Source organism: Pongo abelii, chromosome 8 (genome assembly GCF_028885655.2).
Source record: "Pongo abelii isolate AG06213 chromosome 8, NHGRI_mPonAbe1-v2.0_pri, whole genome shotgun sequence".
Classification (NCBI taxonomy): Eukaryota; Metazoa; Chordata; class Mammalia; order Primates; family Hominidae; genus Pongo; species Pongo abelii.
In genome coordinates, this window is record NC_071993.2 from 46,511,387 (window position 1) to 46,534,700 (window position 23,314).

The window sequence follows — 23,314 nt, forward strand, 5'->3', positions numbered from 1 at the left end:
TTCATGGAGCAGTTTTGAAACACTCTTTTGGCAGTATATGCAAGTGGTCATGCCGAAAGCTCCCAGGCCTGTGGTCGAAAAGGCAATATTTTCGCATATATCCTAGAAGGAATCATTCTCAGAAACTACTTTGTGTTGCTCATATTCAACTCACAGAGTGGAACATTCCTTTTATTAGAGCAGCTATTAAACACTGTTTTTGTATAATCGGGTATTGGACATTGGGAGAGCTCTGAGGCCTCTGGTGGAAAGCCAAACATCTTCACAAAAACCTAAAGAGAAGCACTCTCAGAAACCACTTTGTGATGTGTGCATCCAACTCTCAGAGTTGAACATTCCTTTGGTTAGAGCAGTTTGGAAACACTCCTTCTGTGGAATCCGCATGTGGATATTTGGACCACTTATAGGAATTTGCTGGAAACGGGACATCCACAGATAAAAACGAGACAGAAACATTCTCACAAACTCCTGTTTGACGTGTGCTCTCAACTAAGAGATGTGAACTTTACTTTTGATAGAGCAGTTTTGAAACACTCTTTTTCTAGAATCCGCAACTGGACGTTTGGAGTGCTTTGAGGCCTGTGTTGGAAAAGGAAGTATATTCACATAACAAGTAGACAGAAGCATTCTCTGAATCCACTTTGTGGTACGTGCATTCAAGTCACAGAGTTGAACATTCCTTTTGACTGAGAAATTTTGAAACACTGTTTTTACAGTGTCGGCAAGTGGATATTTGGAACGCTGATAGGAACTCGTTGGAAACCGGACACCTTCACACAAAAACTAGACAGAAGTTTTCTCACAAACTTCTGTGTGATGTGTGCCTTCAACTCACGGAGCTGAACATTTGTTTTGTAGAGCAGTTTTGAAACACTCAGTTTCTGGAATTTGCAATTGGACATTTGGAGCACTTTGAGGTCTGTGCTGGTAAGGAAACATCTTCACATAACAGGTAGACAGAAGCAGTCTCTCAAACTTCTTTGTGGTGTGTGCATTCATCTCACAGAGTTGAACATTCCTTTGGACAGAGAAGTTTTGAAACACTCTTTTTACAGAATGTGGAAGTACATATTTGGAATCCTTATAGGAATTCGTTGGAAACGGGTCAACCTCACACAAAAACTAGACAGAAGCATTCTCACAATCTTCTGTGTCCTGTGAGCATTCAGCTCACGGAGCTGAACCCATCTTTTGATAGAGCAGTTTTGAAACACTCCTTTGGTAGAATCGGCAAGTGGACACTTGGAGCGCCTTGAGGCCTGTGGTGGAAAGGAAATATCTTGACACAAAAACTAGACAGAAGCATTCTCTGAAACTTCTTTGTGGTGCGTGCATTCAACTCACAGAGTTGTACATTCCTTTTGACAGAGATGTTTGAACGACTGTTTTTGTAGAGTCTGCAAGTGGAAATTTGGACCACTTATAGGAATTCGTTCAAAAGGGGACACCTTCACAGAAATCTAGACAGAAGCATTCTCACAAACTTCTCTGTGGTGAGTGTATTCAACTCATGCAGTTTAACCTTTCCTTTCATGGAGCAGTTTTGAAACACTCTTTTGGCAGTATATGCAAGTGGTCATGCCGAAAGCTCTCAGGCCTGTGGTCGAAAGGGCAACATTTTCACATATATCCTAGAAGGAATCATTCTCAGAAACTACTTTGTGTTGCTCATATTCAACTCACAGAGTGGAACATTACTTTTATTAGAGCAGCTATTTCACACTGTTTTTGTATAATCGGGAATTGGACATTGGGAGAGCTCTGAGGCCTCTGGTGGAAAGCCAAACATCCTCACAAAAACCTAAAGAGAAGCACTCTCAGAAACCACTTGGTGATGTGTGCATCCAACTCTCAGAGTTGAACATTCCTTTGGTTAGAGCAGTTTTGAAACACTCCTTCTGTGGAATCCGCATGTGGATATTTGGACCACTTATAGGAATTTGCTGGAAACGGGACATCCACAGATAAAAACGAGACAGAAACATTCTCACAAACTCCTGTTTGATGTGTGCTCTCAACTAAGAGATGTGAACTTTACTTTTGATAGAGCAGTTTTGAAACACTCTTTTTCTAGAATCCGCAACTGGACGTTTGGAGTGCTTTGAGGCCTGTGTTGGAAAAGGAAGTATATTCACATAACAAGTAGACAGAAGCATTCTCTGAATCCACTTTGTGGTACGTGCATTCAAGTCACAGAGTTGAACATTCCTTTTGACTGAGAAATTTTGAAACACTGTTTTTACAGTGTCGGCAAGTGGATATTTGGAACGCTGATAGGAACTCGTTGGAAACCGGACACCTTCACACAAAAACTAGACAGAAGTTTTCTCACAAACTTCTGTGGGATGTGTGCATTCAACTCACGGAGCTGAACATTTGTTTTGTTAGAGCAGTTTTTAAACACTCATTTTCTGGAATTTGCAATTGGACATTTGGAGCACTTTGAGGTCTGTGCTGGTAAGGAAACATCTTCACATAACAGGTAGACAGAAGCAGTCTCTCAAACTTCTTTGTGGTGTGTGCATTCATCTCACAGAGTTGAACATTCCTTTGGACAGAGAAGTTTTGAAACACTCTTTTTACAGAATGTGGAAGTACATATTTGGAATCCTTATAGGAATTCGTTGGAAACGGGTCAACCTCACACAAAAACTAGACAGAAGCATTCTCACAATCTTCTGTGTCCTGTGAGCATTCAGCTCACGGAGCTGAACCCATCTTTTGATAGAGCAGTTTTGAAACACTCCTTTGGTAGAATCGGCAAGTGGACACTTGGAGCGCCTTGAGGCCTGTGGTGGAAAGGAAATATCTTGACATAAAAACTAGACAGAAGCATTCTCTGAAACTTCTTTGTGGTGCGTGCATTCAACTCACAGAGTTGTACATTCCTTTTGACAGAGATGTTTGAACGACTGTTTTTGTAGAGTCTGCAAGTGGAAATTTGGACCACTTATAGGAATTCGTTGAAAAGGGGACACCTTCACAGAAATCTAGACAGAAGCATTCTCACAAACTTCTCTGTGGTGAGTGTATTCAACTCATGCAGTTTAACCTTTCCTTTCATGGAGCAGTTTTGAAACACTCTTTTGGCAGTATATGCAAGTGGTCATGCCGAAAGCTCTCAGGCCTGTGGTCGAAAGGGCAACATTTTCACATATATCCTAGAAGGAATCATTCTCAGAAACTACTTTGTGTTGCTCATATTCAACTCACAGAGTGGAACATTACTTTTATTAGAGCAGCTATTTCACACTGTTTTTGTATAATCGGGAATTGGACATTGGGAGAGCTCTGAGGCCTCTGGTGGAAAGCCAAACATCCTCACAAAAACCTAAAGAGAAGCACTCTCAGAAACCACTTTGTGATGTGTGCATCCAACTCTCAGAGTTGAACATTCCTTTGGTTAGAGCAGTTTTGAAACACTCCTTCTGTGGAATCCGCATGTGGATATTTGGACCACTTATAGGAATTTGCTGGAAACGGGACATCCACAGATAAAAACGAGACAGAAACATTCTCACAAACTCCTGTTTGATGTGTGCTCTCAACTAAGAGATGTGAACTTTACTTTTGATAGAGCAGTTTTGAAACACTCTTTTTCTAGAATCCGCAACTGAACGTTTGGAGTGCTTTGAGGCCTGTGTTGGAAAAGGAAGTATATTCACATAACAAGTAGACAGAAGCATTCTCTGAATCCACTTTGTGGTACGTGCATTCAAGTCACAGAGTTGAACATTCCTTTTGACTGAGAAATTTTGAAACACTGTTTTTACAGTGTCGGCAAGTGGATATTTGGAACGCTGATAGGAACTCGTTGGAAACCGGACACCTTCACACAAAAACTAGACAGAAGTTTTCTCACAAACTTCTGTGGGATGTGTGCATTCAACTCACGGAGCTGAACATTTGTTTTGTTAGAGCAGTTTTGAAACACTCATTTTCTGGAATTTGCAATTGGACATTTGGAGCACTTTGAGGTCTGTGCTGGTAAGGAAACATCTTCACATAACAGGTAGACAGAAGCAGTCTCTCAAACTTCTTTGTGGTGTGTGCATTCATCTCACAGAGTTGAACATTCCTTTGGACAGAGAAGTTTTGAAACACTCTTTTTACAGAATGTGGAAGTACATATTTGGAATCCTTATAGGAATTCGTTGGAAACGGGTCAACCTCACACAAAAACTAGACAGAAGCATTCTCACAATCTTCTGTGTCCTGTGAGCATTCAGCTCACGGAGCTGAACCCATCTTTTGATAGAGCAGTTTTGAAACACTCCTTTGGTAGAATCGGCAAGTGGACACTTGGAGCGCCTTGAGGCCTGTGGTGGAAAGGAAATATCTTGACATAAAAACTAGACAGAAGCATTCTCTGAAACTTCTTTGTGGTGCGTGCATTCAACTCACAGAGTTGTACATTCCTTTTGACAGAGATGTTTGAACGACTGTTTTTGTAGAGTCTGCAAGTGGAAATTTGGACCACTTATAGGAATTCGTTGAAAAGGGGACACCTTCACAGAAATCTAGACAGAAGCATTCTCACAAACTTCTCTGTGGTGAGTGTATTCAACTCATGCAGTTTAACCTTTCCTTTCATGGAGCAGTTTTGAAACACTCTTTTGGCAGTATATGCAAGTGGTCATGCCGAAAGCTCTCAGGCCTGTGGTCGAAAAGGCAATATTTTCGCATATATCCTAGAAGGAATCATTCTCAGAAACTACTTTGTGTTGCTCATATTCAACTCACAGAGTGGAACATTCCTTTTATTAGAGCAGCTATTAAACACTGTTTTTGTATAATCGGGTATTGGACATTGGGAGAGCTCTGAGGCCTCTGGTGGAAAGCCAAACATCTTCACAAAAACCTAAAGAGAAGCACTCTCAGAAACCACTTTGTGATGTGTGCATCCAACTCTCAGAGTTGAACATTCCTTTGTTTAGAGCGGTTTTGAAACACTCCTTCTGTGGAATCCGCATGTGGGTATTTGGACCACTTATAGGAATTTGCTGGAAACGGGACATCCACAGATAAAAACGAGACAGAAACATTCTCACAAACTCCTGTTTGACGTGTGCTCTCAACTAAGAGATGTGAACTTTACTTTTGATAGAGCAGTTTTGAAACACTCTTTTTCTAGAATCCGCAACTGGACGTTTGGAGTGCTTTGAGGCCTGTGTTGGAAAAGGAAGTATATTCACATAACAAGTAGACAGAAGCATTCTCTGAATCCACTTTGTGGTACGTGCATTCAAGTCACAGAGTTGAACATTCCTTTTGACTGAGAAATTTTGAAACACTGTTTTTACAGTGTCGGCAAGTGGATATTTGGAACGCTGATAGGAACTCGTTGGAAACCGGACACCTTCACACAAAAACTAGACAGAAGTTTTCTCACAAACTTCTGTGGGATGTGTGCATTCAACTCACGGAGCTGAACATTTGTTTTGTTAGAGCAGTTTTTAAACACTCATTTTCTGGAATTTGCAATTGGACATTTGGAGCACTTTGAGGTCTGTGCTGGTAAGGAAACATCTTCACATAACAGGTAGACAGAAGCAGTCTCTCAAACTTCTTTGTGGTGTGTGCATTCATCTCACAGAGTTGAACATTCCTTTGGACAGAGAAGTTTTGAAACACTCTTTTTACAGAATGTGGAAGTACATATTTGGAATCCTTATAGGAATTCGTTGGAAACGGGTCAACCTCACACAAAAACTAGACAGAAGCATTCTCACAATCTTCTGTGTCCTGTGAGCATTCAGCTCACGGAGCTGAACCCATCTTTTGATAGAGCAGTTTTGAAACACTCCTTTGGTAGAATCGGCAAGTGGACACTTGGAGCGCCTTGAGGCCTTTGGTGGAAAGGAAATATCTTGACATAAAAACTAGACAGAAGGATTCTCTGAAACTTCTTTGTGGTGCGTGCATTCAACTCACAGAGTTGTACATTCCTTTTGACAGAGATGTTTGAACGACTGTTTTGTAGAGTCTGCAAGTGGAAATTTGGACCACAGAATAGGAATTCTTTGAAAAGGGGACACCTTCACAGAAATCTAGACAGAAGCATTCTCACAAACTTCTCTGTGACGAGTGTATTCAACTCATGCAGTTTAACCTTTCCTTTCATGGAGCAGTTTTGAAACACTCTTTTGGCAGTATATGCAAGTGGTCATGCCGAAAGCTCTCAGGCCTGTGGTCGAAAAGGCAATATTTTCACATATATCCTAGAAGGAATCATTCTCAGAAACTACTTTGTGTTGCTCATATTCAACTCACAGAGTGGAACATTCCTTTTATTAGAGCAGCTATTTAACACTGTTTTTCTATAATCGGGAATTGGACATTGGGAGAGCTCTGAGGCCTCTGGTGGAAAGCCAAACATCCTCACAAAAACCTAAAGAGAAGCACTCTCAGAAACCACTTTGTGATGTGTTCATCCAGTACTCAGAGTGGAACATTCCTTTGGTTAGAGCAGTTTTGAAACACTCCTTCTGTGGAATCCGCATGTGGATATTTGGACCACTTATAGGAATTTGCTGGAAACGGGACATCCACAGATAAAAACGAGACAGAAACATTCTCACAAACTCCTGTTTGATGTGTGCTCTCAACTAAGAGATGTGAACTTTACTTTTGATAGAGCAGTTTTGAAACACTCTTTTTCTAGAATCCGCAACTGGACGTTTGGAGTGCTTTGAGGCCTGTGTTGGAAAAGGAAGTATATTCACATAACAAGTAGACAGATGCATTCTCTGAATCCACTTTGTGGTTCGTGCATTCAAGTCACAGAGTTGAACATTCCTTTTGACTGAGAAATTTTGAAACACTGTTTTTACAGTGTCGGCAAGTGGATATTTGGAACGCTGATAGGAACTCTTTGGAAACCGGACACCTTCACACAAAAACTAGACAGAAGTTTTCTCACAAACTTCTGTGTGATGTGTGCATTCAACTCACGGAGCTGAACATTTGTTTTGTTAGAGCAGTTTTGAAACACTCATTTTCTGGAATTTGCAATTGGACATTTGGAGCACTTTGAGGTCTGTGCTGGTAAGGAAACATCTTCACACAACAGGTAGACAGAAGCAGTCTCTCAAACTTCTTTGTGGTGTGTGCATTCATCTCACAGAGTTGAACATTCCTTTGGACAGAGAAGTTTTGAAACACTCTTTTTACAGAATGTGGAAGTACATATTTGGAATCCTTATAGGAATTCGTTGGAAACGGGTCAACCTCACACAAAAACTAGACAGAAGCATTCTCACAATCTTCTGTGTCCTGTGAGCATTCAGCTCACGGAGCTGAACCCATCTTTTGATAGAGCAGTTTTGAAACACTCCTTTGGTAGAATCGGCAAGTGGACACTTGGAGCGCCTTGAGGCCTGTGGTGGAAAGGAAATATCTTGACATAAAAACTAGACAGAAGCATTCTCTGAAACTTCTTTGTGGTGCGTGCATTCAACTCACAGAGTTGTACATTCCTTTTGACAGAGATGTTTGAACGACTGTTTTTGTAGAGTCTGCAAGTGGAAATTTGGACCACTTATAGGAATTCGTTGAAAAGGGGACACCTTCACAGAAATCTAGACAGAAGCATTCTCACAAACTTCTCTGTGGTGAGTGTATTCAACTCATGCAGTTTAACCTTTCCTTTCATGGAGCAGTTTTGAAACACTCTTTTGGCAGTATATGCAAGTGGTCATGCCGAAAGCTCTCAGGCCTGTGGTCGAAAAGGCAATATTTTCGCATATATCCTAGAAGGAATCATTCTCAGAAACTACTTTGTGTTGCTCATATTCAACTCACAGAGTGGAACATTCCTTTTATTAGAGCAGCTATTAAACACTGTTTTTGTATAATCGGGTATTGGACATTGGGAGAGCTCTGAGGCCTCTGGTGGAAAGCCAAACATCCTCACAAAAAACTAAAGAGAAGCACTCTCAGAAACCACTTTGTGATGTGTTCATCCAGTACTCAGAGTGGAACATTCCTTTGGGTAGAGCAGTTTTGAAACACTCCTTCTGTGGAATCCGCATGTGGATATTTGGACCACTTATAGGAATTTGCTGGAAACGGGACATCCACAGATAAAAACGAGACAGAAACATTCTCACAAACTCCTGTTTGATGTGTGCTCTCAACTAAGAGATGTGAACTTTACTTTTGATAGAGCAGTTTTGAAACACTCTTTTTCTAGAATCCGCAACTGGACGTTTGGAGTGCTTTGAGGCCTGTGTTGGAAAAGGAAGTATATTCACATAACAAGTAGACAGATGCATTCTCTGAATCCACTTTGTGGTTCGTGCATTCAAGTCACAGAGTTGAACATTCCTTTTGACTGAGAAATTTTGAAACACTGTTTTTACAGTGTCGGCAAGTGGATATTTGGAACGCTGATAGGAACTCGTTGGAAACCGGACACCTTCACACAAAAACTAGACAGAAGTTTTCTCACAAACTTCTGTGTGATGTGTGCATTCAACTCACGGAGCTGAACATTTGTTTTGTTAGAGCAGTTTTGAAACACTCATTTTCTGGAATTTGCAATTGGACATTTGGAGCACTTTGAGGTCTGTGCTGGTAAGGAAACATCTTCACATAACAGGTAGACAGAAACAGTCTCTCAAACTTCTTTGTGGTGTGTGCATTCATCTCACAGAGTTGAACGTTCCTTTGGACAGAGAAGTTTTGAAACACTCTTTTTACAGAATGTGGAAGTACATATTTGGAATCCTTATAGGAATTCGTTGGAAACGGGTCAACCTCACACAAAAATAAGACAGAAGCATTCTCACAATCTTCTGTGTCCTGTGAGCATTCAGCTCACGGAGCTGAACCCATCTTTTGATAGAGCAGTTTTGAAACACTCCTTTGGTTGAATCGGCAAGTGGACACTTGGAGCGCCTTGAGGCCTGTGGTGGAAAGGAAATATCTTGACATAAAAACTAGACAGAAGCATTCTCTGAAACTTCTTTGTGGTGCGTGCATTCAACTCACAGAGTTGTACATTCCTTTTGACAGAGATGTTTGAACGACTGTTTTTCTAGAGTCTGCAAGTGGAAATTTGGACCACTTATAGGAATTCGTTGAAAAGGAGACACCTTCACAGAAATCTAGACAGAACCATTCTCACAAACGTCTCTGTGATGAGTGTATTCAACTCATGCAGTTTAACCTTTCCTTTCATGGAGCAGTTTTGAAACACTCTTTTGGCAGTATATGCAAGTGTTCATGCCGAAAGCTCTCAGGCCTGCGGTCGAAAAGGCAACATTTTCACATATATCCTAGAAGGAATCATTCTCAGAAACTACTTTGTGTTGCTCATATTCAACTCACAGAGTGGAACATTCCTTTTATTAGAGCAGCTATTTAACACTGTTTTTGTATAATCGGGAATTGGACATTAGGAGAGCTCTGAGGCCTCTGGTGGAAAGCCAAACATCCTCACAAAAACCTAAAGAGAAGCACTCTCAGAAACCACTTTGTGATGTGTGCATCCAACTCTCAGAGTTGAACATTCCTTTGGTTAGAGCAGTTTTGAAACACTCCTTCTGTGGAATCCGCATGTGGATATTTGGACCACTTATAGGAATTTGCTGGAAACGGGACATCCACAGATAAAAACGAGACAGAAACATTCTCACAAACTCCTGTTTGATGTGTGCTCTCAACTAAGAGATGTGAACTTTACTCTTGATAGAGCAGTTTTGAAACACTCTTTTTCTAGAATCCGCAACTGGACGTTTGGAGTGCTTTGAGGCCTGTGTTGGAAAAGGAAGTATATTCACATAACAAGTAGACAGAAGCATTCTCTGAATCTACTTTGTGGTATGTGCATTCAAGTCACAGATTTGAAATTTCCTTTTGAGTGAGAAATTTTGAAACACTGTTTTTACAGTGTCGGCAAGTGGATATTTGGAACGCTGATAGGAACTCGTTGGAAACCGGACACCTTCACACAAAAACTAGACAGAAGTTTTCTCACAAACTTCTGTGGGATGTGTGCATTCAACTCACGGAGCTGGACATTTGTTTTGTTAGAGCAGTTTTTAAACACTCATTTTCTGGAATTTGCAATTGGACATTTGGAGCACTTTGAGGTCTGTGCTGGTAAGGAAACATCTTCACATAACAGGTAGACAGAAGCAGTCTCTCAAACTTCTTTGTGGTGTGTGCATTCATCTCACAGAGTTGAACATTCCTTTGGACAGAGAAGTTTTGAAACACTCTTTTTACAGAATGTGGAAGTACATATTTGGAATCCTTATAGGAATTCGTTGGAAACGGGTCAACCTCACACAAAAACTAGACAGAAGCATTCTCACAATCTTCTGTGTCCTGTGAGCATTCAGCTCACGGAGCTGAACCCATCTTTTGATAGAGCAGTTTTGAAACACTCCTTTGGTAGTATCGGCAAGTGGACACTTGGAGCGCCTTGAGGCCTGTGGTGGAAAGGAAATATCTTGACATAAAAACTAGACAGAAGCATTCTCTGAAACTTCTTTGTGGTGCGTGCATTCAACTCACAGAGTTGTACATTCCTTTTGACAGAGATGTTTGAACGACTGTTTTTGTAGAGTCTGCAAGTGGAAATTTGGACCACTTATAGGAATTCGTTGAAAAGGGGACACCTTCACAGAAATCTAGACCGAAGCATTCTCACAAACTTCTCTGTGATGAGTGTATTCAACTCATGCAGTTTAACCTTTCCTTTCATTGAGCAGTTTTGAAACACTCTTTTGGCAGTATATGCAAGTGGTCATGCCGAAAGCTCTCAGGCCTGTGGTCGAAAAGGCAACATTTTCACATATATCCTAGAAGGAATCATTCTCAGAAACTACTTTGTGTTGCTCATATTCAACTCACAGAGTGGAACATTCCTTTTATTAGAGCAGCTATTTAACACTGTTTTTGTATAACCGGGAATTGGACATTTGGGGAGCTCTGAGGCCTCTGGTGGAAAGCCAAACATCCTCACAAAAACCTAAAGAGAAGCACTCTCAGAAACCACTTTGTGATGTGTGCATCCAACTCTCAGAGTTGAACATTCCTTTGGTTAGAGCAGTTTTGAAACACTCCTTCTGTGGAATCCGCATGTGGATATTTGGACCACTTATAGGAATTTGCTGGAAACGGGACATCCACAGATAAAAACGAGACAGAAACATTCTCACAAACTCCTGTTTGATGTGTGCTCTCAACTAAGAGATGTGAACTTTACTTTTGATAGAGCAGTTTTGAAACACTCTTTTTCTAGAATCCGCAACTGGACGTTTGGAGTGCTTTGAGGCCTCTGTTGGAAAAGGAAGTATATTCACATAACAAGTAGACAGAAGCATTCTCTGAATCCACTTTGTGGTACGTGCATTCAAGTCACAGAGTTGAACATTCCTTTTGACTGAGAAATTTTGAAACACTGTTTTTACAGTGTCGGCAAGTGGATATTTGGAACGCTGATAGGAACTCGTTGGAAACCGGACACCTTCACACAAAAACTAGACAGAAGTTTTCTCACAAACTTCTGTGTGATGTGTGCATTCAACTCACGGAGCTGAACATTTGTTTTGTTAGAGCAGTTTTGAAACACTCATTTTCTGGAATTTGCAATTGGACATTTGGAGCACTTTGAGGTCTGTGCTGGTAAGGAAACATCTTCACATAACAGGTAGACAGAAGCAGTCTCTCAAACGCTTTGTGGTGTGTGCATTCATCTCACAGAGTTGAACATTCCTTTGGACAGAGAAGTTTTGAAACACTCTTTTTACAGAATGTGGAAGTACATATTTGGAATCCTTATAGGAATTCGTTGGAAACGGGTCAACCTCACACAAAAACTAGACAGAAGCATTCTCACAATCTTCTGTGTCCTGTGAGCATTCAGCTCACGGAGCTGAACCCATCTTTTGATAGAGCAGTTTTGAAACACTCCTTTGGTAGAATCGGCAAGTGGACACTTGGAGCGCCTTGAGGCCTGTGGTGGAAAGGAAATATCTTGACATAAAAACTAGACAGAAGCATTCTCTGAAACTTCTTTGCGGTGCGTGCATTCAACTCACAGAGTTCTACATTCCTTTTGACAGAGATGTTTGAACGACTGTTTTTGTAGAGTCTGCAAGTGGAAATTTGGACCACTTATAGGAATTCGTTGAAAAGGGGACACCTTCACAGAAATCTAGACAGAAGCATTCTCACAAACTTCTCTGTGGTGAGTGTATTCAACTCATGCAGTTTAACCTTTCCTTTCATGGAGCAGTTTTGAAACACTCTTTTGGCAGTATATGCAAGTGGTCATGCCGAAAGCTATCAGGCCTGTGGTCGAAAAGGCAATATTTTCGCATATATCCTAGAAGGAATCATTCTCAGAAACTACTTTGTGTTGCTCATATTCAACTCACAGAGTGGAACATTCCTTTTATTAGAGCAGCTATTTAACACTGTTTTTGTATAATCGGGTATTGGACATTGGGAGAGCTCTGAGGCCTCTGGTGGAAAGCCAAACATCTTCACAAAAACCTAAAGAGAAGCACTCTCAGAAAGCACTTTGTGATGTGTGCATCCAACTCTCAGAGTTGAACATTCCTTTGGTTAGAGCAGTTTTGAAACACTCCTTCTGTGGAATCCGCATGTGGATATTTGGACCATTTATAGGAATTTGCTGGAAACGGGACATCCACAGATAAAAACGAGACAGAAACATTCTCACAAACTCCTGTTTGACGTGCGCTCTCAACTAAGAGATGTGAACTTTACTTTTGATAGAGCAGTTTTGAAACACTCTTTTTCTAGAATCCGCAACTGGACGTTTGGAGTGCTTTGAGGCCTGTGTTGGAAAAGGAAGTATATTCACATAACAAGTAGACAGAAGCATTCTCTGAATCCACTTTGTGGAACGTGCATTCAAGTCACAGATTTGAACATTCCTTTTGACTGAGAAATTTTGAAACACTGTTTTTACAGTGTCGGCAAGTGGATATTTGGAACGCTGATAGGAACTCGTTGGAAACCGGACACCTTCACACAAAAACTAGACAGAAGTTTTCTCACAAACTTCTGTGTGATGTGTGCATTCAACTCACGGAGCTGAACATTTGTTTTGTTAGAGCAGTTTTGAAACACTCATTTTCTGGAATTTGCAATTGGACATTTGGAGCACTTTGAGGTCTGTGCTGGTAAGGAAACATCTTCACATAACAGGTAGACAGAAGCAGTCTCTCAAACTTCTTTGTGGTGTGTGCATTCATCTCACAGAGTTGAACATTCCTTTGGACAGAGAAGTTTTGAAACACTCTTTTTACAGAATGTGGAAGTACATATTTGGAATCCTTATAGGAATTCGTTGGAAACGGGTCAACCTCACACAAAAACTAGACAGAAGCATTCTCACAATCTTCTGTGTCCTGTGAGCATTCAGCTCACGGAGCTGAACCCATCTTTTGTTAGAGCAGTTTTGAAACACTCCTTTGGTAGAATCGGCAAGTGGACACTTGGAGCGCCTTGAGGCCTGTGGTGGAAAGGAAATATCTTGACATAAAAACTAGACAGAAGCATTCTCTGAAACTTCTTTGTGGTGCGTGCATTCAACTCACAGAGTTGTACATTCCTTTTGACAGAGATGTTTGAACGACTGTTTTTGTAGAGTCTGCAAGTGGAAATTTGGACCACTTATAGGAATTCGTTGAAAAGGGGACACCTTCACAGAAATCTAGACAGAAGCATTCTCACAAACTTCTCTGTGACGAGTGTATTCAACTCATGCAGTTTAACCTTTCCTTTCATGGAGCAGTTTTGAAACACTCTTTTGGCAGTATATGCAAGTGGTCATGCCGAAAGCTCTCAGGCCTGTGGTCGAAAAGGCAATATTTTCACATATATCCTAGAAGGAATCATTCTCAGAAACTACTTTGTGTTGCTCATATTCAACTCACAGAGTGGAACATTCCTTTTATTAGAGCAGATATTTAACACTGTTTTTGTATAATCGGGAATTGGACATTGGGAGAGCTCTGAGGCCTCTGGTGGAAAGCCAAACATCCTCACAAAAACATAAAGAGAAGCACTCTCAGAAACCACTTTGTGATGTGTTCATCCAGCACTCAGAGTGGAACATTCCTTTGGTTAGAGCAGTTTTGAAACACTCCTTCTGTGGAATCCGCATGTGGATATTTGGACCACTTATAGGAATTTGCTGGAAACGGGACATCCACAGATAAAAACGAGACAGAAACATTCTCACAAACTCCTGTTTGACGTGTGCTCTCAACTAAGAGATGTGAACTTTACTTTTGATAGAGCAGTTTTGAAACACTCTTTTTCTAGAATCCGCAACTGGACGTTTGGAGTGCTTTGAGGCCTGTGTTGGAAAAGGAAGTATATTCACATAACAAGTAGACAGAAGCATTCTCTGAATCCACTTTGTGGTACGTGCATTCAAGTCACAGAGTTGAACATTCCTTTTGACTGAGAAATTTTGAAACACTGTTTTTACAGTGTCGGCAAGTGGATATTTGGAACGCTGATAGGAACTCGTTGGAAACCGGACACCTTCACACAAAAACTAGACAGAAGTTTTCTCACAAACTTCTGTGTGATGTGTGCATTCAACTCACGGAGCTGAACATTTGTTTTGTTAGAGCAGTTTTGAAACACTCATTTTCTGGAATTTGCAATTGGACATTTGGAGCACTTTGAGGTCTGTGCTGGTAAGGAAACATCTTCACATAACAGGTAGACAGAAGCAGTCTCTCAAACTTCTTTGTGGTGTGTGCATTCATCTCACAGAGTTGAACATTCCTTTGGACAGAGAAGTTTTGAAACACTCTTTTTACAGAATGTGGAAGTACATATTTGGAATCCTTATAGGAATTCGTTGGAAACGGGTCAACCTCACACAAAAACTAGACAGAAGCATTCTCACAATCTTCTGTGTCCTGTGAGCATTCAGCTCACGGAGCTGAACCCATCTTTTGATAGAGCTGTTTTGAAACACTCCTTTGGTAGAATCGGCAAGTGGACACTTGGAGCGCCTTGAGGCCTTTGGTGGAAAGGAAATATCTTGACATAAAAACTAGACAGAAGCATTCTCTGAAACTTCTTTGTGGTGCGTGCATTCAACTCACAGAGTTGTACATTCCTTTTGACAGAGATGTTTGAACGACTGTTTTTGTAGAGTCTGCAAGTGGAAATTTGGACCACTTATAGGAATTCTTTGAAAAGGGGACACCTTCACAGAAATCTAGACAGAAGCATTCTCACAAACTTCTCTGTGACGAGTGTATTCAACTCATGCAGTTTAACCTTTCCTTTCATGGAGCAGTTTTGAAACACTCTTTTGGCAGTATATGCAAGTGGTCATGCCGAAAGCTCTCAGGCCTGTGGTCGAAAAGGCAATATTTTCACATATATCCTAGAAGGAATCATTCTCAGAAACTACTTTGTGTTGCTCATATTCAACTCACAGAGTGGAACATTCCTTTTATTAGAGCAGCTATTTAACACTGTTTTTGTATAATCGGGAATTGGACATTGCTAGAGCTCTGAGGCCTCTGGTGGAAAGCCAAACATCCTCACAAAAACCTAAAGAGAAGCACTCTCAGAAACCACTTTGTGATGTGTTCATCCAGTACTCAGAGTGGAACATTCCTTTGGTTAGAGCAGTTTTGAAACACTCCTTCTGTGGAATCCGCATGTGGATATTTGGACCACTTATAGGAATTTGCTGGAAACGGGACATCCACAGATAAAAACGAGACAGAAACATTCTCACAAACTCCTGTTTGATGTGTGCTCTCAACTAAGAGATGTGAACTTTACTTTTGATAGAGCAGTTTTGAAACACTCTTTTTCTAGAATCCGCAACTGGACGTTTGGAGTGCTTTGAGGCCTGTGTTGGAAAAGGAAGTATATTCACATAACAAGTAGACAGATGCATTCTCTGAATCCACTTTGTGGTTCGTGCATTCAAGTCACAGAGTTGAACATTCCTTTTGACTGAGAAATTTTGAAACACTGTTTTTACAGTGTCGGCAAGTGGATATTTGGAACGCTGATAGGAACTCTTTGGAAACCGGACACCTTCACACAAAAACTAGACAGAAGTTTTCTCACAAACTTCTGTGTGATGTGTGCATTCAACTCACGGAGCTGAACATTTGTTTTGTTAGAGCAGTTTTGAAACACTCATTTTCTGGAATTTGCAATTGGACATTTGGAGCACTTTGAGGTCTGTGCTGGTAAGGAAACATCTTCACATAACAGGTAGACAGAAGCAGTCTCTCAAACTTCTTTGTGGTGTGTGCATTCATCTCACAGAGTTGAACATTCCTTTGGACAGAGAAGTTTTGAAACACTCTTTTTACAGAATGTGGAAGTACATATTTGGAATCCTTATAGGAATTCGTTGGAAACGGGTCAACCTCACACAAAAACTAGACAGAAGCATTCTCACAATCTTCTGTGTCCTGTGAGCATTCAGCTCACGGAGCTGAACCCATCTTTTGATAGAGCAGTTTTGAAACACTCCTTTGGTAGAATCGGCAAGTGGACACTTGGAGCGCCTTGAGGCCTGTGGTGGAAAGGAAATATCTTGACATAAAAACTAGACAGAAGCATTCTCTGAAACTTCTTTGTGGTGCGTGCATTCAACTCACAGAGTTGTACATTCCTTTTGACAGAGATGTTTGAACGACTGTTTTTGTAGAGTCTGCAAGTGGAAATTTGGACCACTTATAGGAATTCGTTGAAAAGGGGACACCTTCACAGAAATCTAGACAGAAGCATTCTCACAAACTTCTCTGTGATGAGTGTATTCAACTCATGCAGTTTAACCTTTCCTTTCATGGAGCAGTTTTGAAACACTCTTTTGGCAGTATATGCAAGTGGTCATGCCGAAAGCTCTCAGGCCTGTGGTCGAAAAGGCAATATTTTCGCATATATCCTAGAAGGAATCATTCTCAGAAACTACTTTGTGTTGCTCATATTCAACTCACAGAGTGGAACATTCCTTTTATTAGAGCAGCTATTAAACACTGTTTTTGTATAATCGGGTATTGGACATTGGGAGAGCTCTGAGGCCTCTGGTGGAAAGCCAAACATCCTCACAAAAACCTAAAGAGAAGCACCCTCAGAAACCACTTTGTGATGTGTTCATCCAGTACTCAGAGTGGAACATTCCTTTGGTTAGAGCAGTTTTGAAACACTCCTTCTGTGGAATCCGCATGTGGATATTTGGACCACTTATAGGAATTTGCTGGAAACGGGACATCCACAGATAAAAACGAGACAGAAACATTCTCACAAACTCCTGTTTGATGTGTGCTCTCAACTAAGAGATGTGAACTTTACTTTTGATAGAGCAGTTTTGAAACACTCTTTTTCTAGAATCCGCAACTGGACGTTTGGAGTGCTTTGAGGCCTGTGTTGGAAAAGGAAGTATATTCACATAACAAGTAGACAGATGCATTCTCTGAATCCACTTTGTGGTTCGTGCATTCAAGTCACAGAGTTGAACATTCCTTTTGACTGAGAAATTTTGAAACACTGTTTTTACAGTGTCGGCAAGTGGATATTTGGAACGCTGATAGGAACTCTTTGGAAACCGGACACCTTCACACAAAAACTAGACAGAAGTTTTCTCACAAACTTCTGTGTGATGTGTGCATTCAACTCACGGAGCTGAACATTTGTTTTGTTAGAGCAGTTTTCAAACACTCATTTTCTGGAATTTGCAATTGGACATTTGGAGCACTTTGAGGTCTGTGCTGGTAAGGAAACATCTTCACATAACAGGTAGACAGAAGCAGTCTCTCAAACTTCTTTGTGGTGTGTGCATTCATCTCACAGAGTTGAACATTCCTTTGGACAGAGAAGTTTTGAAACACTCTTTTTACAGAATGTGGAAGTACATATTTGGAATCCTTATAGGAATTCGTTGGAAACGGGTCAACCTCACACAAAAACTAGACAGAAGCATTCTCACAATCTTCTGTGTCCTGTGAGCATTCAGCTCACGGAGCTGAACCCATCTTTTGATAGAGCAGTTTTGAAACACTCCTTTGGTAGAATCGGCAAGTGGACACTTGGAGCGCCTTGAGGCCTGTGGTGGAAAGGAAATATCTTGACATAAAAACTAGACAGAAGCATTCTCTGAAACTTCTTTGTGGTGCGTGCATTCAACTCACAGAGTTGTACATTCCTTTTGACAGAGATGTTTGAACGACTGTTTTTGTAGAGTCTGCAAGTGGAAATTTGGACCACTTATAGGAATTCGTTGAAAAGGGGACACCTTCACAGAAATCTAGACAGAAGCATTCTCACAAACTTCTCTGTGGTGAGTGTATTCAACTCATGCAGTTTAACCTTTCCTTTCATGGAGCAGTTTTGAAACACTCTTTTGGCAGTATATGCAAGTGGTCATGCCGAAAGCTCTCAGGCCTGTGGTCGAAAAGGCAATATTTTCGCATATATCCTAGAAGGAATCATTCTCAGAAACTACTTTGTGTTGCTCATATTCAACTCACAGAGTGGAACATTCCTTTTATTAGAGCAGCTATTAAACACTGTTTTTGTATAATCGGGTATTGGACATTGGGAGAGCTCTGAGGCCTCTGGTGGAAAGCCAAACATCTTCACAAAAACCTAAAGAGAAGCACTCTCAGAAACCACTTTGTGATGTGTGCATCCAACTCTCAGAGTTGAACATTCCTTTGGTTAGAGCAGTTTTGAAACACTCCTTCTGTGGAATCCGCATGTGGATATTTGGACCACTTATAGGAATTTGCTGGAAACGGGACATCCACAGATCAAAACGAGACAGAAACATTCTCACAAACTCCTGTTTGACGTGTGCTCTCAACTAAGAGATGTGAACTTTACTTTTGATAGAGCAGTTTTGAAACACTCTTTTTCTAGAATCCGCAACTGGACGTTTGGAGTGCTTTGAGGCCTGTGTTGGAAAAGGAAGTATATTCACATAACAAGTAGACAGAAGCATTCTCTGAATCCACTTTGTGGTACGTGCATTCAAGTCACAGAGTTGAACATTCCTTTTGACTGAGAAATTTTGAAACACTGTTTTTACAGTGTCGGCAAGTGGATATTTGGAACGCTGATAGGAACTCGTTGGAAACCGGACACCTTCACACAAAAACTAGACAGAAGTTTTCTCACAAACTTCTGTGTGATGTGTGCCTTCAACTCACGGAGCTGAACATTTGTTTTGCTAGAGCAGTTTTGAAACACTCAGTTTCTGGAATTTGCAATTGGACATTTGGAGCACTTTGAGGTCTGTGCTGGTAAGGAAACATCTTCACATAACAGGTAGACAGAAGCAGTCTCTCAAACTTCTTTGTGGTGTGTGCATTCATCTCACAGAGTTGAACATTCCTTTGGACAGAGAAGTTTTGAAACACTCTTTTTACAGAATGTGGAAGTACATATTTGGAATCCTTATAGGAATTCGTTGGAAACGGGTCAACCTCACACAAAAACTAGACAGAAGCATTCTCACAATCTTCTGTGTCCTGTGAGCATTCAGCTCACGGAGCTGAACCCATCTTTTGATAGAGCAGTTTTGAAACACTCCTTTGGTAGAATCGGCAAGTGGACACTTGGAGCGCCTTGAGGCCTGTGGTGGAAAGGAAATATCTTGACACAAAAACTAGACAGAAGCATTCTCTGAAACTTCTTTGTGGTGCGTGCATTCAACTCACAGAGTTGTACATTCCTTTTGACAGAGATGTTTGAACGACTGTTTTTGTAGAGTCTGCAAGTGGAAATTTGGACCACTTATAGGAATTCTTTGAAAAGGGGACACCTTCACAGAAATCTAGACAGAAGCATTCTCACAAACTTCTCTGTGACGAGTGTATTCAACTCATGCAGTTTAACCTTTCCTTTCATGGAGCAGTTTTGAAACACTCTTTTGGCAGTATATGCAAGTGGTCATGCCGAAAGCTCTCAGGCCTGTGGTCGAAAAGGCAATATTTTCACATATATCCTAGAAGGAATCATTCTCAGAAACTACTTTGTGTTGCTCATATTCAACTCACAGAGTGGAACATTCCTTTTATTAGAGCAGCTATTTAACACTGTTTTTGTATAATCGGGAATTGGACATTGGGAGAGCTCTGAGGCCTCTGGTGGAAAGCCAAACATCCTCACAAAAACCTAAAGAGAAGCACTCTCAGAAACCACTTTGTGATGTGTTCATCCAGTACTCAGAGTGGAACATTCCTTTGGTTAGAGCAGTTTTGAAACACTCCTTCTGTGGAATCCGCATGTGGATATTTGGACCACTTATAGGAATTTGCTGGAAACGGGACATCCACAGATAAAAACGAGACAGAAACATTCTCACAAACTCCTGTTTGATGTGTGCTCTCAACTAAGAGATGTGAACTTTACTTTTGATAGAGCAGTTTTGAAACACTCTTTTTCTAGAATCCGCAACTGGACGTTTGGAGTGCTTTGAGGCCTGTGTTGGAAAAGGAAGTATATTCACATAACAAGTAGACAGATGCATTCTCTGAATCCACTTTGTGGTTCGTGCATTCAAGTCACAGAGTTGAACATTCCTTTTGACTGAGAAATTTTGAAACACTGTTTTTACAGTGTCGGCAAGTGGATATTTGGAACGCTGATAGGAACTCGTTGGAAACCGGACACCTTCACACAAAAACTAGACAGAAGTTTTCTCACAAACTTCTGTGTGATGTGTGCATTCAACTCACGGAGCTGAACATTTGTTTTGTTAGAGCAGTTTTGAAACACTCATTTTCTGGAATTTGCAATTGGACATTTGGAGCACTTTGAGGTCTGTGCTGGTAAGGAAACATCTTCACATAACAGGTAGACAGAAGCAGTCTCTCAAACTTCTTTGTGGTGTGTGCATTCATCTCACAGAGTTGAACATTCCTTTGGACAGAGAAGTTTTGAAACACTCTTTTTACAGAATGTGGAAGTACATATTTGGAATCCTTATAGGAATTCGTTGGAAACGGGTCAACCTCACACAAAAACTAGACAGAAGCATTCTCACAATCTTCTGTGTCCTGTGAGCATTCAGCTCACGGAGCTGAACCCATCTTTTGATAGAGCAGTTTTGAAACACTCCTTTGGTAGAATCGGCAAGTGGACACTTGGAGCGCCTTGAGGCCTGTGGTGGAAAGGAAATATCTTGACATAAAAACTAGACAGAAGCATTCTCTGAAACTTCTTTGTGGTGCGTGCATTCAACTCACAGAGTTGTACATTCCTTTTGACAGAGATGTTTGAACGACTGTTTTTGTAGAGTCTGCAAGTGGAAATTTGGACCACTTATAGGAATTCGTTGAAAAGGGGACACCTTCACAGAAATCTAGACAGAAGCATTCTCACAAACTTCTCTGTGATGAGTGTATTCAACTCATGCAGTTTAACCTTTCCTTTCATGGAGCAGTTTTGAAACACTCTTTTGGCAGTATATGCAAGTGGTCATGCCGAAAGCTCTCAGGCCTGTGGTCGAAAAGGCAATATTTTCGCATATATCCTAGAAGGAATCATTCTCAGAAACTACTTTGTGTTGCTCATATTCAACTCACAGAGTGGAACATTCCTTTTATTAGAGCAGCTATTAAACACTGTTTTTGTATAATCGGGTATTGGACATTGGGAGAGCTCTGAGGCCTCTGGTGGAAAGCCAAACATCCTCACAAAAACCTAAAGAGAAGCACTCTCAGAAACCACTTTGTGATGTGTTCATCCAGTACTCAGAGTGGAACATTCCTTTGGTTAGAGCAGTTTTGAAACACTCCTTCTGTGGAATCCGCATGTGGATATTTGGACCACTTATAGGAATTTGCTGGAAACGGGACATCCACAGATAAAAACGAGACAGAAACATTCTCACAAACTCCTGTTTGATGTGTGCTCTCAACTAAGAGATGTGAACTTTACTTTTGATAGAGCAGTTTTGAAACACTCTTTTTCTAGAATCCGCAACTGGACGTTTGGAGTGCTTTGAGGCCTGTGTTGGAAAAGGAAGTATATTCACATAACAAGTAGACAGATGCATTCTCTGAATCCACTTTGTGGTTCGTGCATTCAAGTCACAGAGTTGAACATTCCTTTTGACTGAGAAATTTTGAAACACTGTTTTTACAGTGTCGGCAAGTGGATATTTGGAACGCTGATAGGAACTCTTTGGAAACCGGACACCTTCACACAAAAACTAGACAGAAGTTTTCTCACAAACTTCTGTGTGATGTGTGCATTCAACTCACGGAGCTGAACATTTGTTTTGTTAGAGCAGTTTTCAAACACTCATTTTCTGGAATTTGCAATTGGACATTTGGAGCACTTTGAGGTCTGTGCTGGTAAGGAAACATCTTCACATAACAGGTAGACAGAAGCAGTCTCTCAAACTTCTTTGTGGTGTGTGCATTCATCTCACAGAGTTGAACATTCCTTTGGACAGAGAAGTTTTGAAACACTCTTTTTACAGAATGTGGAAGTACATATTTGGAATCCTTATAGGAATTCGTTGGAAACGGGTCAACCTCACACAAAAACTAGACAGAAGCATTCTCACAATCTTCTGTGTCCTGTGAGCATTCAGCTCACGGAGCTGAACCCATCTTTTGATAGAGCAGTTTTGAAACACTCCTTTGGTAGAATCGGCAAGTGGACACTTGGAGCGCCTTGAGGCCTGTGGTGGAAAGGAAATATCTTGACATAAAAACTAGACAGAAGCATTCTCTGAAACTTCTTTGTGGTGCGTGCATTCAACTCACAGAGTTGTACATTCCTTTTGACAGAGATGTTTGAACGACTGTTTTTGTAGAGTCTGCAAGTGGAAATTTGGACCACTTATAGGAATTCGTTGAAAAGGGGACACCTTCACAGAAATCTAGACAGAAGCATTCTCACAAACTTCTCTGTGGTGAGTGTATTCAACTCATGCAGTTTAACCTTTCCTTTCATGGAGCAGTTTTGAAACACTCTTTTGGCAGTATATGCAAGTGGTCATGCCGAAAGCTCTCAGGCCTGTGGTCGAAAAGGCAATATTTTCGCATATATCCTAGAAGGAATCATTCTCAGAAACTACTTTGTGTTGCTCATATTCAACTCACAGAGTGGAACATTCCTTTTATTAGAGCAGCTATTAAACACTGTTTTTGTATAATCGGGTATTGGACATTGGGAGAGCTCTGAGGCCTCTGGTGGAAAGCCAAACATCTTCACAAAAACCTAAAGAGAAGCACTCTCAGAAACCACTTTGTGATGTGTGCATCCAACTCTCAGAGTTGAACATTCCTTTGGTTAGAGCAGTTTTGAAACACTC